General features: G+C 40.1%; 1 pseudogene; it reads right to left on the bottom strand.

The window, feature by feature from the left end:
• Window positions 1–15747, bottom strand: part of LOC120572864 — a 642621-nt pseudogene that overhangs the window by 102662 nt on the left and 524212 nt on the right.

Below are 15747 nucleotides of genomic sequence, written 5' to 3'. Positions count from 1 at the left end.
TCATAAAGGGATATGATAGGCGGGTTGTTAGAGAAACACCCCTTCAGGCTGATTCAAGACCCCTCCGCTTCACGCCGGGTCCTGATCAACCCTGTCGGGGTTGTATTCGCTTATAACAACCACGCCTACATTATCCTCTACATATAGGCGTTCCTTTAAAACACACATCTAATAGGATTTATTTTAACTTCAAAAATACTGATGGTCAATCAATAATTCTTCAATCATCAAAACTCTATCGACTTGTTACACTTCTAGTAAACAAAGCTGTGTGTGTGTGTGTGTGTGTGTGTGTGTGTGTGTGTGTGTGTGTGTGTGTGTGTGTGTGTGTGTGTGTGTGTGTGTGTGTGTGTGTGTGTGTGTGTGTGTGTGTGTGTGTGTGTGTGTGTGGAGGTTGGAACAATGAGAGACAGAAAAGGAGGAAAAAAAAGGATAAAAAAGAAAACACTAGAACATCTTGATCCTGGTGTCAGTGAGAATAATCCCCTCCCTCGGTTTCCTCCAGATGATCGGCCAAGCTCCAGCAGGATCTGAGAGTTTGGTTTTAACGAGGGAACGGTTTATTTTCTTCCTCCTTTGTCAACTAACAGCTGATGCTCGCGTTAACAATAATCACACCGTTAGACAGGTCTGTGGTATAACGTCTGTTATATCGTAGGGTCTGTAGTCTGAGTGATGACAGGCAGAATGATGGTCTCACTCCTACAAGTCATTACTTCTCCACAGCAGGAGGTAGCATTCACAGTTTTAACAACAACTTTCAACCATATCTGGATCAGAGATATTCTTCACAGCACTGGTTTGGGATACGTGGTCCGACCACAATTAATGGCAAAACAATAACAGCAATAACATTTCCTCATTAATAAAAAAACACCTGGTTCTACATCTGCCCAGAACTATATGCAGCCTCTTACTGTTGTGTGTAGTCCATTAGATTGTCTGGCAGGTCCTCCGTGATGAACAAAATAAAGGGGTTAACCACGGGCCAGTGGTTAAGGAAACCACCTCTGTAGGACAGTGGATGTGGAGCAGTTCAGAGTCGACTCAGAGGGAAAAAGGCAAGGTGATGTCCTTCTTCTCCCTGAAAACAGGGTTGATTAACCCCCTCTGTAGATTTGGTAGATATAAACCTCGTCTCACTAGGACCCTCTTTGTGTATGAAAGATAACTCAGTCGGCCAGCGAACATAATACTAGATATTCTAAGTATACAACGTTGGAACTCATGCCTCTCATCAGCAACGAAGTTACCGCAAGAGCCGGAGAAAAGAGGGTGATGGGGGCTTTATTCCTCTGCCACCTTGTGGGCGGCGGCTGGTGTGTTCAAGAAACTCAGCCAGGGACGGCGGGAAGACCTCTCCGCCATTTTGTTCCTCTTCCTCGTGGGTTAATGTGCTCCATTATGAAAACTTTTTCACATGGAAGTGCGATCTTAACCTTACAGGCTTCAGGTGTGATTCATGAAACGCTTCAGTATCTACACCAATCGGAGTGTAAGAACGGTCGTTACATTGATAAATGCAGGGGGCGGGAAACGATCGTTATTTGCAATATAAAATCACTGCAATATATTCTGGGTTTTGAGGCATTTCCCCTATAATTTACAACATGGTGAGACTTAATCCGGCTTTTTCAGAGGTGGAGATTGAAACCCTGATATCTCCGGGTTATCTTGCAATTTAACTGCAGTGATTATTTGGCAGCTTGAAAACTGGTATTAAAGGCTGTAGAAAGAATGCGTGAATGGAAGGAGGATCACTGATGGGGCAGTGTCAACAGTGTTGCCGTAGTAAATCAGACTCAAGCTGAAGTTTATTTAATTTATACATCATTGACACATTTATGCTATAATTCCTAATAATAATATACAGGCTTATAAATCTCTTTATGCCTACATGGTGTACCTATATTTGAATAAACACACAGTAGCGGAGTTTATGCAGTGCCTTTATTTTACTCGGTGTTTTTTCATGAGTCAGAACGAGGCAACCGCTGAGAGGGAGAGTGAGTGTCCTCCGCCTCCCACCCCGTGCTGGACCACCCCCAAACCCTGTCTCCTACAGACAGAGGGGGCTGGGAAAAACAAGCCAAAATAACTTGGTCAATGGCAGAAATAAATTGTTTACTTGAAAGAGAAACAAAACCTGAAGAATAAATAAAAATGTTGTGCATCGCCATGTTTCCTGTATTGAATATCATTGCCAAACATAACACTATACCTTTTAAAAAGTGAGGAATAATATCCTGTTTCCTTGGTATACCCCCAGTGCTGGACACTGCTCTCTGGGCATGGGTTATCATGGCCATTGCCATACTACATTGATGGCACTGTGTTTCTCTCCCCAGAAGCAGGACCCAAAAGGCTAGAACAATGTTGCAGACTTTTTCCGTGTGGTATAGGGTCCCTCCCAGCTGATGTAAGACAGAGCCATCTGCTCTTAATCAATCTGAGGGAGCGCCTCCACTGTGGCGCCGGTCGCGTGCACAACGTGTACACCGACGACACATAGAAGTCTTCTAAAAGAGCCAGATCTTGCCATTGCTGATAAGTGATCAACTGATGACTTATTCTTCTGTTAAAGTGATTATAACCTGCACCGCAAGTCCAAACTGACTCCAAAACTATGCATACAGCGTTCAGACCAGACGAGATTTCATCACAGCTCTACCACCTCAAATTGATAAATGCCAGCTATGGAATTGCATACACCCCCAAGTTTAGGGGTAACAGTCAAATAGCAACATTGGTTAACACTTACTAAGAACACTTCTTATCCGCAAAATAGCTTATACCAGTGTTCTTAAAAAACCATTAAAAAACAACAAAACCAACATACAAAGAAAAAGTGTGAGGCGCACCCGGTCTTACCACACCCGTTTCCACACGCTTCTCACGCTCAACCCACCTTCTGCTCTTCTCACCACCTCGACCTCCCACGACCTTCCTACGCGCTTCCCACTTCCCACTTTCCCACTCTATTTTTGTTTTTGTTAGTATTAAACTAGTGGAAATTAATTCCTTCTAATCAAAGTGAAAAGTAATAAGAAAAAAATGTAGGAAAGTGTTATTATATTGATAGTGATGTTTGTAGTAAATAAATTAAGAACTTATTTTACCAAATGGTTGAACCCAGATGTGGGAAAAGTAAAGGTACGAAGAAGAACTGCATTGTTTAAGTGAATCATGTGTACCACAACGGGCAGGAACCTACGGTGTAACCTGGAATTATTATAAAACAAATGGTAGAAGATAATTAAGGTAGAGACTGAAAGTTTTCTACATGGACATCACACTCATGAGTTATACTTAGCTGAGTATTTAACATAGATGAATCTAGCTACATCAAGGTGAGGTTAATTATAGAGGCTGAGGTAGGTGTGGTAAAGTCGAGCGACCCAAATGAGCAATCTAAACTTTCTGCCTTATTCTGGTCTCAGCATACAGCTCCTGGTTGCACATCCCCTTATTAGACAGAGTTTTGGTAAACCCTCACTCTCCTGACGCTACTTCCCACTGACTGCTACCTCCTGACTTACGCCTCTCGCCTCTCCTACACCCCCCTACACCCCCCCTACACCACCCCTACACCACCCCACACACTACTCCCACGGACTGCCAATGGACCTCTCCACTGACGCTACTCTCCCACTGAAGCCACTCTCTCCACGTGAATTGCTACCTCCCACTGACCGCACCCTCTTGCCTCTCTCCCACTGACCTGCTACCTCCTCCCACGACTGCTACTCTCTCCCACGGACCTCAATCTCCACTGACTCTTCCTACTACAAGCTACTCCTCTCTCCTACACCCATACCTCTCCTACACTCCACCCCTCACACGGCCCACTGACCTCTCCCACTGACTGTTTCACTCCCCAACGACTGCTGCCTCCCACCACTGACTGGCTGCCCCCCCACTGATCTGCCTTCCCACACTCTGACTGGGCTTCCCCCTACTGACTGCCTCCCACCGACCTGCTACCTCCTGCACTGACTCCAGCCTCCCACCGACTGCTGCCTCCCCACCTGACCTGGCTGCCTCCCCACTGACCCCCCTCTGTTTGCCTCCCACCTGACTGCTTACCTCTACCTCCTGCCTGATCACACTCTCCTACCTCCCAAATGACCTGATAATGTGAACTGAACCAAGTACAAATGAGGATCGGCTAGGCCACAACCAGAACAAATGTTCCATCTGTCAGAGATGTGAAACCCATGAACCACATCAATTTTAGGAAAACAAACGCATGACACTAGAGTTTATTGATCCCCACAGAAACAAGTACATAAATACAATGTAAATATCAGTTAATAGTTATTATCATTAGATCTGTTCAGTAGATATTTGCTGGTTGTTGTGCAACGATGAAACACTTACAGGAACAAATCTAAGAATTAAATAAGAAGCATTTGTTTGAAATGAAATACATCTAAAGAATGCAAACATGCTTAAAGGGTAAGATTACCGGTGCAAAACTGATTTTACCTTTGTCATAGTTGAATAATGACAGTTTAGTGGGAAAATAGACATACAGAACTCTAAATCCCATTGACACCTCTCTGCAATTCTCACAATTTGATACCGCTCTCTGAAAACGGGCGATCTCAAAGCCCCCATAGTTGACGCCAACCATGCTGCTCCTCCTCATTTGGCTCTAGCCCTCTTTTAGTCACGCATCAACATTTACATATAAGCATAATAACTGATCCAGGTCAGCTTAGTCTTCTGAATAGGTCGGGCAGATCTCAAGGAGTTCAGCTCTTCCTGCTAGCTATATGTCCGTGTGTGTGGAGGAGGAGCGCTGTTAGCTAGCAATCTCTTACCACAGGTTCCAGTTAACGTTTTAATGTGTGTAATTATAATGTGTTGAGTTATTTATACAAACGACAGAAATGAACGCCATTGTCCATGAGCCTGGCGGCTGGATGCAGCCTCTATCAATGAGAGCTAGCTAGCCTCCTCTTAGAATTCCTCTGAAATTACAATATTCATTAACATGAAATCGACACTGTTGTTCCGCTTTATATGACATTTAGGGAGACGTTGTATAAAATGGTGTGACAAAATTTAAACTGTAAACATACCTTTAATTATGCCAAAAATGAAGCTAACTATCCCTGATTTGTAGCTACATAGCTAGGGATTGAAGGGGACAGTCATAGCTAATCAAACCCCTACTGTTAACAAAAATTCATTAACTTGAAATCGGATCACCGTTGTTAGCTTTATAAAACATTTAGGGAGATGTTGTATTAGTGGCGTGACAAAATTCAAACTGTAAATATAATCTAATTGAAGCCTGTGGTAAGAGATTGCTGGTGTAACAAGCTCGCTGACCGCCCTCACCTCACATACACCGGGCATTTAGCTAGCAGGAAGAGGGGAGTTGCGGGGCCCTGGAGCTCTGCTCAGGGCAACGTTTAGTTCATTAACCCCAAAATTGTGACTTTGGCGCGGGTATGTCGTGACTGTGGGCTGCCAGCCGTGGACGGAGCTCTATCAACCTCACAGCAGGCCGGGGTCTGTGAAGGAAGGCAGGCCAGGCGGGCGAGGCAGCAACCCATCAGCGCTTAAGCTCATTCTAAATATTGATAAGCATACCATATTTGGAAGAAAAGCCTTTGTTCCAAATAGAGCCATATTCACAGGGTAGTTAAGGGCCTAATAAAATAGCATTCGGGCAATTTTCAGCCCAACCAATGTTACATACCCCATTAGGAGACCTTAAGGAACAGTGTAAAATACCCTATATCATCATTCTATCACCCCTTTAACATTTGAGTTGTTTGTCTCTTTGTAGCTGCATTAGGCTCATTTAGCGTCATCAATCAACATGTATTCATAAAGAGCTTCACAGCAACCAACAGGTATCCAAAGTGCTTAAAGGACCAAGAATAAAACAACATACCATACAATAAAAAGAGTAAAACATAGAATACAGTAATATTATATATAGTAATGCATAGTAACAGGTGAAAGAAAGGGAAAATGCTGAAACGCTACTGTGCATTAAAAGACATTCTAAATAAAGAAGTTTTAATTTTGGATTTCAAAAGAGCCGGCTGTAATGGTGTGAATGTCAGGTGGTAACTAAGTTCCAAAGTCTCGAGGCAGCAACTGCAAAGAGTGACCCCCCACAGTTTGTACCTCGACCTTGGGACTTCTAAAGCCAGTTGGTTGGATGACCAGACTGCTATACAGGTACAGATGTAGGTGTGAGGGTCTCTGGGGACCAGTGATTGGCTGGCTGGACTCCACTGGTTGGTCTGGTGTGATGGTGTTCCGGTCTTCCTCACTGAGGAGTAGAGGTCCTCTGGATCTGCCGGAGACTCTGAACACAAACAGCAGACAAACAGCGTTTCTCAACAGGAACTTGTTTAGCCTCGCTTAATACATTTAGATAGGGGCGGTATTTTTATTTTAAGCCCACAGACCATCGCAGGTTAAATGTCATAGTCCAGTCCATGAACAAGTTGAGGAAATATTATGCATACATTTTCAAAACAAATTAGTGCTGTTTTATCTCAAAGGTAAAACATAGAATATTCAAAGTAAAATGTACACTGTTTTTATGCAGAAATGTAAAAGAGAAGTAGAAAGCAAATGGAAGTTAAATAGTTAGAACTGTACTGAATAAAAATAAAATGAGGAAGAACAACTGCTTCCTGCTTTTATTTTGGCTGGTTAGCCTCAGACATGTCTTTAATAAGAGACTGAGACTGCAAGACTAATTTTAAAAGACTGTTTGAAGATATATGTGAACAATGTAAATATTACACTATTGTAATGTCATGCAAAAATCATATTCTATTTGGATTTTCAAAATAAGGCCTTGTTTCTGAATATATTGCATTTTTTGATGAAGACTGAAGGTTTTAGAAGCAGTATTTGGACATGGATACGCACATTCAGAATCTGTGTCTCAGTTTGCGACACACGGCCTCCTGCCTGTTTATGGCTGCATGTAAAACAGGAATATTGGTGCTTTAGGTTATTCAAGGCGGCTGTGGTTCAGGTGGTAGAGGATTCGGTCTACCAAACGGAAGGTCGGGGCTTAGAAGTGTCCTTGGACAAGACCCTGAACCCTGACTTGCTCCTGATGTTGAACCATTGGTGTGTAAATATGGATGTCATGAGAACAGACATAACTAAACATGCTGGCTGTCTGGGAGTTCCAGGTGAACTCAGGGAAGACGTTACCATACGCTGGCTGTGTGGTGAAGCCAGGCTTTTTGGTGACATCCCTGTGTGTATGTGTGTGAATATTTATCTGATGTGCAGGTGGCACCTTGTATGAAAGCCTCAGCCACCTGGGTGTCTGAATGGGCGTGTAGTGCTGTGTAAAAGTGCTTTGAGTAGTCTAGAAAAGCACTATATAAATGCAGTCCAATTATATTTTCAGTAGCCATGTAAACGGCTTACTCGGAATATTGTCTTTTCAGAATAAAAGCCCAAAACTGGAATATTATGTGCATGTAAAGTGTTTTTGTCCTTTTGTATCTATTTATAGGGATAGTTCATGAAGACAGGAAACTGGCTTGGATCAAAACTGAGAGAGTAGAGCAGCTGTACCTCTGGTCCTGTTTGATTTGATCACTATTTGTCCATAACTGACGTCTTCAGCTCCTCTCACTGCTGAGAAGATTGTAGCTGCATCTCTCTCTCTGGATATAATAATATTTTACGTATCGATTATTGTTAATGTAGAATTATTATTAGAGTATTATTAGGCCTTTATACTGCAGGTTTTTAGACCTGCTGGGGAACAAAGGAAGAGCAGGGCAGAGGGCATTTCTCTGAACGGGAATGTGGGCGACCACAAAGCTGCTCACAGAGACGGCTGAGAGAAACCTCACCAGTGTCAGTTTACTGGTATCAACAGGAGGAAGCTGCTGCTGCTGTGGTTGAACACACTGCAATTATTAGTTGTATTAATGGTCGGTTTGAGAAAAAAAACATCTTTGGTCTGCTGAGTCCGTCTCCTCTTTTTATATCCAAACTTAAATCTTACTTTGAGACAGGATATACCTATTCAAAGTTAGATTTTTAGTCTGTTGTTGTCTTAAAGTATTACTCCAATGTTATTTTACATGTTTTGTCTTGTCAGTGACTCATGTTCAGACTTAAAACAGCCAATGTACCATAAAGTATTGCGTGTTTATTGAAGCCTGATATATCTTCTTCCTCTGTACCACAGAGCTCCATTTTTGTTTAAAACCTATAACTGAATATGTTTGCATACAAACATTTATTTCAGTTTTGCCCTTATTCCTAAAAAGACAATATTTTGACTAAGCTATTTTCATGGCTTATTAAAGAATATTTCACTGATATTCCCGGTTTTCATGCAGCCATTTAAACTAGGATGTTTTTGTGTTCAGGCGGTGGAGGACTTGTTGGCATGTGTGAACACAGCTTCCCTCTTTCATTCCTTCAACCAGCTTCTAGAAAAGGTCGGCTCATACTCAAAAGCCTGTTGATATCAAATGTTTAAAAGTATCTGTAGGCTGTAATCAGTGTTTTATCCCTCACTTGCGTTCCTTCAAGCCCCTCTACACCAGATGACAAAAACATCCACATCATGTCCTCTGGAGTGCCGAAGAGGCAGACGGCCTGATACTCTGGAGACAAACCAGAACACACTGGACTTCAGGGAACCGCTCGCTGTTCATGCCGGCCGTGGGAAAAGTAACCTGACTCCACCGGATGGATCGCCGCGTCGCTTCGGCATATCCATCTGGGAACTTTCCGTTGGAGAACTTTTTGGGAAGGGCGACAATACTGGTTAGCTGATTGGATAAACCATCCGTCTATCACCATCTAGACGGGCCAAATCAACCAATCAGATCTAACTATTGCCGAAACCAGTCAGGAGAAGAGCAAAAACATCTTTTCCTCCGAGAAAAGCCTCCAGTGTCGTATTTTGATCTTCTTTCAATGAAAGAATACTTTGTAATTCGGATAAAACTTTGCGATAGCAACACGCATCTCATCCGTGGAAGCTGCCATATTGTTTTTATACTGAAGAGTCCGCTTCTCGTTGTGTTCCAACTAAACCCACCTCAAAACCACTTTGTAACACACGTTATAATGCTTGCCTAGCTGTTAGCATGGCACGCCCTCATACTCTGCTCCTGACTGGCTAGTAGTCCTTACCTAGGTACTGTCGGGCACGCCCTCATACTCTGGTTCTGACTGGCTAGTAGTCCTTACCTAGGTACTGTACGGCGCCCTCATACTCTGCTTCTGACTGGCTAGTAGTCCTTACCTAGGTACTGTCAGGCGCGCCCTCACACTCTGCTTCTGACTGGCTAGTAGTCCTTACCTAGGTACTGTCAGCGCGCCCTCATACTCTGCTTCTGACTGGCTAGTAGTCCTTACCTAGGTACTGTCAGGGGCACCCTCATACTCTGCTTCTGACTGGCTAGTAGTCCTTACCTAGCTACTGTCAGGGCGCGCCCTCATACTCTGCTTCTGACTGGCTAGTAGTCCTTGCCTAGGTACTGTCAGGAGCGCGCCTCATACTCTGTGTCTGACTGGCTAGTAGTCCTTACCCTAGGTACTGTCAGGGCAGCCCTCATACTTTCTGACTGGCTAGTAAGTCCTTACCTAGGTACTGTCAGGGCACGCCCTCATACTCTGCTTCTGACTGGCTAGTAGTCCTTACCTAGGTACTGCGCGTAATGCGATCCCAACAAAGATGGAACAGAAGTGAAGAAAAGATCAGCTGCAGCAATGTGCAGAATACCACAAAAATATGGTGTTTTTTAATTAATAAATAAATAAAATGTAAACCTATTCTGGTACAACCTCTAAATACAATTATCAACCTGAAAATGAGCATAATATGAGCGCTTTAAAACTCAGTCCTCATGGGGATAAAAAACAAGAATGCACACACGTCCCCTGAGAGTTCCCCTGAAAACCAATAAAAATTTATAAAATGATAAATGTCCACTGGTTAAGGGGAAGTACAATTTTTTCAGTTTGCTGATGTCAGGGCTAAACTGGAAACCCAGTTCATGTGACATGGACTTCACTGCTAGCTGTTTATGGATGTTATAGCAAGATCAGCTAACATGTTGATCGCAGGAGGAACAAGTCAGTCTGTCTGTCTGTCTGTCTGTCTGTCTCTCTCTCTCTCTTTAATTAAATCAAATTCAAAGGGGCTTCATTGGCATGGAAGTTTCAATAACAATGGGCCTCATTCACCAATATCTTCCTAAGTTTTCTCTTAAATATGTTCTTAAGAAGGTTTCTAAGAAAAGTTTACGCGCCGATTCATGACGTGTTCTTAAACAGCAGAATTGTTCGCATCTGTGTTCTTAGGATTGATGAATCCCACGTCTTCCTAACTGGAAAGCACGTGCCAGTTGTTCCTAATTAGCATAAGATAACGCGCCCCCCAAATTCCCATATAAGGACATGACACTTCCTGTGCACCTCCTGGGAAGTGGGGACTGCGTCGGAGTCGCGATGGAGGAAGTACTGAATCTCAAGTAAAAGTACAAATAACCAGAGACATATTTACTTTAGTAAAAGTAGAAGATGTCCACAACCACAAACAAGGCCTGGCTTTTATAAGAAGTTCCTATCACAAACCAGCATAAAACGGAAATGTGTTGTTAGAATCGGAATGTGGTTGGTTTTATTCATGGATGTATTTTATTTTATTTAACCATGCCAGTAAGCAAATAAAGTGTGTGAAGCAACGCAAATGGGGAGATGTGAAGAGGTCCAGCCAAATAAATAAGATGTGAACGCTGCCTTTATGCAGCCTGGCGGAGGAGTAAATAACACTGTGGAGAGAAATAGATGGCAACTTTGATTTAAAAACGGAAAAAAAAATTCTCGATGACTTGGATAAATCTAGTGCCTCCTCTGTGACTTCATAACTCTGCCGCTATGTATTGCGTTTTCAATGGTCGCTCAAACGGGCTTATTCTTTTTTCATACTGTGCCCAATGACTGTAAAATGAACTGAAAGTATAGGAGCGACTTTTTTACTTCTATTAAAGCAGACAAGACCATTTAGGTTAAGGTTCTATGTGGCTAATATCAACCCTGTGTGGTTTGGTATTTTGGCCCATAATTTGGGGGTTCTTTTTTTCCTTGTCTTTTTTTTCTTTTTCTTTTTTGTTTCTTTTGTTGTTGTTTTAGTTAAATACCAAAGGGGGATCCACAATTATTGTTATGTACAATACTTTGCATATCGGGAAATTACTAGATATTTTATGCATATGATGCTATGGCTTTACCAGTAAATTTCTGTTCGTTTAATATTAAGGGGTGAAATAATCCAGTCAAGCGGAAGAGGATAATTGCATTTCTGAGAAAGGAGAATGTTTCTGTTGCAATGTTGCAGGAGACACATTTGACCGAAAAACGAACATAAAAAACTTAGAATAGACTGGGTTGGACATGTGTACTCTTCCTCATTTAATAGTAAAAGCAGAGGGGTGGCGATACTGGTGCATAAAAAATTGCCCATTAATATTAGTCACGTTGAAATTGATGAAAGAGGTTGTTATGTTTTGTTGCACGGGGTTTTATATGGAGAGAGAGTTAATATCCTAAATGTATATGCTGCCCCTGATTTAGATCCTACATTCTTTACTAAACTGACTGATTTACTGTTCAAGTATCACTGTCCCTATATGATTGTTGGTGGAGATTGGAATTGTGTAATGAATAATATTTTTGATAAAAGGCCCACCATCACGAAGTGCAAAACAAACTCCTAGACAGCGAGCTTTGCAACAAATGGTTGATGAGGTTGATTTAGTTGATGTGTGGAGACATATGCACCCTAAAGAGAGAGACTATACTTTTTTTCAAATCCTCATAAAACATATACAAGAATTGATTTTTTCTTGGTTACTAAAATATTATTGGAATTGATAAAACAAAGTAGCATTGATACATCTGTCAGATCATGCTCCAATTAAAATTGAGGTTGCATTCACTTGTTTATATAAGAATAAAAATGTTTGGCAATGTAATAGATCAATATTATCTGATATTAATTTTTGTAACAAAACTAAAGAAAATGCAATGCATTTTCTAGAAATTAACGATAACGATGATACTGATCCGGCAAATGTATGGGAAACTACAAAAGCTTATCTTCGAGGCTTGATGATTTCATATTGTGTTGCTAGGAAAAAGAAAATTATTTATGAACAAAAAAGACTAGAGTCAAAGTTACAAGAGGCTGAGACTAAACATAAGCATAGTTTTTCCCCGCTCCGAAAGCTGGGATCAGGTTATGGTTGCTAAAATAGCACTCCAATTAATTGAAAATCCAAAAACAGAAAGAGAATTATTTTTACAAAAGTATAAACAGTATGATAGTCATAGATCTGTAAAATATTTAGCAAGTTTAATTAATAATAAAAAACGTAAGTCCGAAATATCGAAAATAAGAGATAAAAGTGGTAACCTGGTTTATACATCAGGTGAAATAACAAATGTGTTTAAAGGATTCTCTGATTTGTACAAATCTGATAATACAGATAGTGAAAGGGATATGACTTTGTTTTTCAGAAGCTTGAGCTACCTCAACTTGACTTGCAGGATAATTTATTACTTGGTGCTAAAATTACAGTTGATGACGTGAAAAGGACAATAAATTCTTTAAGAATGGAAAGGCATGTGGTCCAGATGGTTTTCCAGCTGAGGTCTACAAAACCTTTGTGGACATTTTAGCCCCTTTGATTGCAAGAATGTTTCAGTATGCTTATGATGAGAAGAAATTGCCAAAGACAATGCAACAATCTATTATTTCGTTAATACCAAAAGATCACAAGGATCCAGAAAACCCTGCATCATACAGAGCATTATCAATTCAAAATACAGATTCAGAGATTTTAGCAAGTGTTTTGGCAATACGATTAAACAATGTGATACATAAATTAGTTTCTAGCGATCAAACAGGCTTCATTAAGACGCAACAGTCTAGTGCCAATGTAAGGCGCTGCTTGGGATATTACAGTATGTAGCATATAAAAAGAAAAAGCAGTGGTCATTGCATTGGAGCGCGAAAAAGCTTTTGATGGCGTGGAATGGAAGTACTTATTTAGAGTTTTAAAAAGTTTTTTCATTTAATGAAAGTTTTATCAACTGGATTAAGTTATTGTATACAAACCCTCAGTCAGCTCTTTTGATTAACGGAACTACATCTGAGACATTCTTGCTGGAGAGAGGAACAAAACAAGGATGCCCTTTGTCCCCTCTCTTATTTAATTTAATTATTGAACCATTGGCGGTGTTGATAAGAACGAGCGAGGAGATAGAGGGTATTGAAACAGAGAGCCGTTCCCACAATATATCGCTTTATGCCGATGCTGTACTTTTATTTTTGAAGAATCCTAACAAATCCATCCTTTCACTAATAAAATGATTGAAAACTTTAGTAAGTTTTCAGGATATAAAATAAACTACGGAAAATCATTAGCTTTCCGTTCGCGAAAGAATAGACTCATCAAGCTATCATCCTTTTAAAGTGACCAAAAAGGGATTTAAATATCTTGGTATATTTTAGTGCAGAGTTTCCAAAGTTGATTAAACATAATCTTTTACCTGTAATAGCAAAAATAAAAACTGACCTTCTAAAGATGGACTAATCTTTCACTTTCTCTTTTGGACCGTATAGCTATAATTAAAATTAATGTTCTCCCTCGCCTGTTGTATGTTATTCAAATGCTACCTATTTATATTCCATTCAAAATATTTACAAAAATACATAGTGCGCGGTAGGAGTATTTGTGTGGAATAATAAAAGACCAAGGATGGAACTTCGAAGCTTCAACTACCAATCAAAAACAAGGACTTGGCATCCCAAATTTCAAATTTTATCATTGGGCCGCGCAATTAAAATTCCGGCAGAGTGGATTAAAAAAGCCATTTCTGCTTTCCAGATTTAGAAGGTATAGGTCTGGATGGGGTTCAATTAGAACACCTTCCGTTTATATGTTTCACAAAAGTATATACCAAGATTAAGCACAATTATATACTGAAAAATATCTGTAGATCTCAGTGCTGTTCGTAAATATTTTGGGCTTGACCAATACTCATTATTGGCTCCTATTGCTAATAATCCGGATTTTAGACATGTATTGATGCTGGTTTTAATGAGTGGAGAGAAGCTGGTATCATAAGAATATTAGATGTTTATGCAGATAATGCTCTCAAGTCTTTCCAATGATTACAGTATGAGTTTAATATTTCTCAGGTCCACTTTTTTCGATAAGAAGCTATCTTATTTCTATTGAATACTTTAAACAAGGTGGGAAAATAAATGTGCTTGATAGCATTTTATTAAAGGCAGCGGCATTGAAAAGTAAAACAATGACATATATTTATGACCAAATTACAGCAAATAATAAAGTTTTAATAAATATCAAACAAAGTTGGGAACTTGACTTTGGTGTTACACTGGAAGACCAGATATGGAACAAAGTATTAAATCATGCAAGACAAATTACTAAATCAAATAAATCATATGAAGTACAATATAAAATTATCAACAAGCTGCATGTGACTCCCCTTAAAACTCGAAGTAAATACGACACATATACGAAATTTTGTCTTAAATGTAAAAAGGATACAGGAACTTATTTCCACTTAATATGGTCCTGTCCTTTAATTGTACCATTCTGGTCTTCGGTTGTTCGTGAAATTGAAAAATCTTTTGGGATTAAAGTCCCACTGGATCCCAGCTTGTGTACCCTTGGTGTAAATAACTGTGTGCCAGAAACAAAAATAATGTCCATAATGCTATATGCTGCTCGCCTTTCCATTCTTCATGTTTGGATTAAAGAACACTCTCCTACTTTAACTCTTTGGCGAAAAACCTTTGTCACTGCTACCATATGAAAGAAGGATAATGTACTGTATGGAACTCTGGATACGTTTGTAAATGATTGGTCTCCCCTTAAAAATTATTTTGGCCATGAATGGCAAGCAATAACATGCATTAATATGGATTGAGAAGAAGAAACCCCCCAAAATAATATATTTAAATATGGTCTACGGTCTGTATAAAACCTGTGTAGAGAATGTATGTATATATGTGTATATGTACGATGTCTGTGTATATATGAAGTACAAAATTCACACTGCTAACTAACTAAATGAAGGGGTAGTAGACCTGCAAGAACTACTTATTTATTATTTGCTGTTTTTTGTTTTTTCTTCTCTTTTGTTTTTTCTATGTTTATGGTAAGAAGAAAAATGTGAAAATAAACAATTTAACAAAAAAACAACGGGAATAATAAAAACAAACATTTTCTACTTTTACCGGAGGCTGTATTACCGAGGGTCAAGGCGGCCGTGCCCGGGCTCTGGAGCACCAGAGCCGCTTGGATCGGGCGGTGCCGCGGGATTTAATCAGTTTAACTGCTGATGTAAATTGCAGTGTTAGTGTTTTTTGCATATTATGATTTATTTTTCAACAAATGATCAGAAATACATTACAGTAAAATACTATAATTGTAAAACAACTGTAGAATTGAATAAAATGCAGTAACCAATAATTTGGAGACAATGGTCATCACTCAAATGTGTCTAAGAGTGCTTTTCAGTGTTCGTATTTTGTTCTTAGCTAAGAACAAATTCAAGTTAAGAAAACATTAGTGAATGCCAGAATCGTGTCGTAAAAAGGTCGGTAAGAAGGGTTTAAAGTGCCCATATTATGAAAAAAACACTTTTTCTGGGATTTGGGGTGTTCTTTTGTGTCTCTGG

Source organism: Perca fluviatilis, chromosome 14 (genome assembly GCF_010015445.1).
Source record: "Perca fluviatilis chromosome 14, GENO_Pfluv_1.0, whole genome shotgun sequence".
NCBI lineage: Eukaryota > Metazoa > Chordata > Actinopteri > Perciformes > Percidae > Perca > Perca fluviatilis.
Note: the sequence above shows the minus strand (reverse complement) of the source record. Positions and strands in the feature narration are given on the sequence as shown.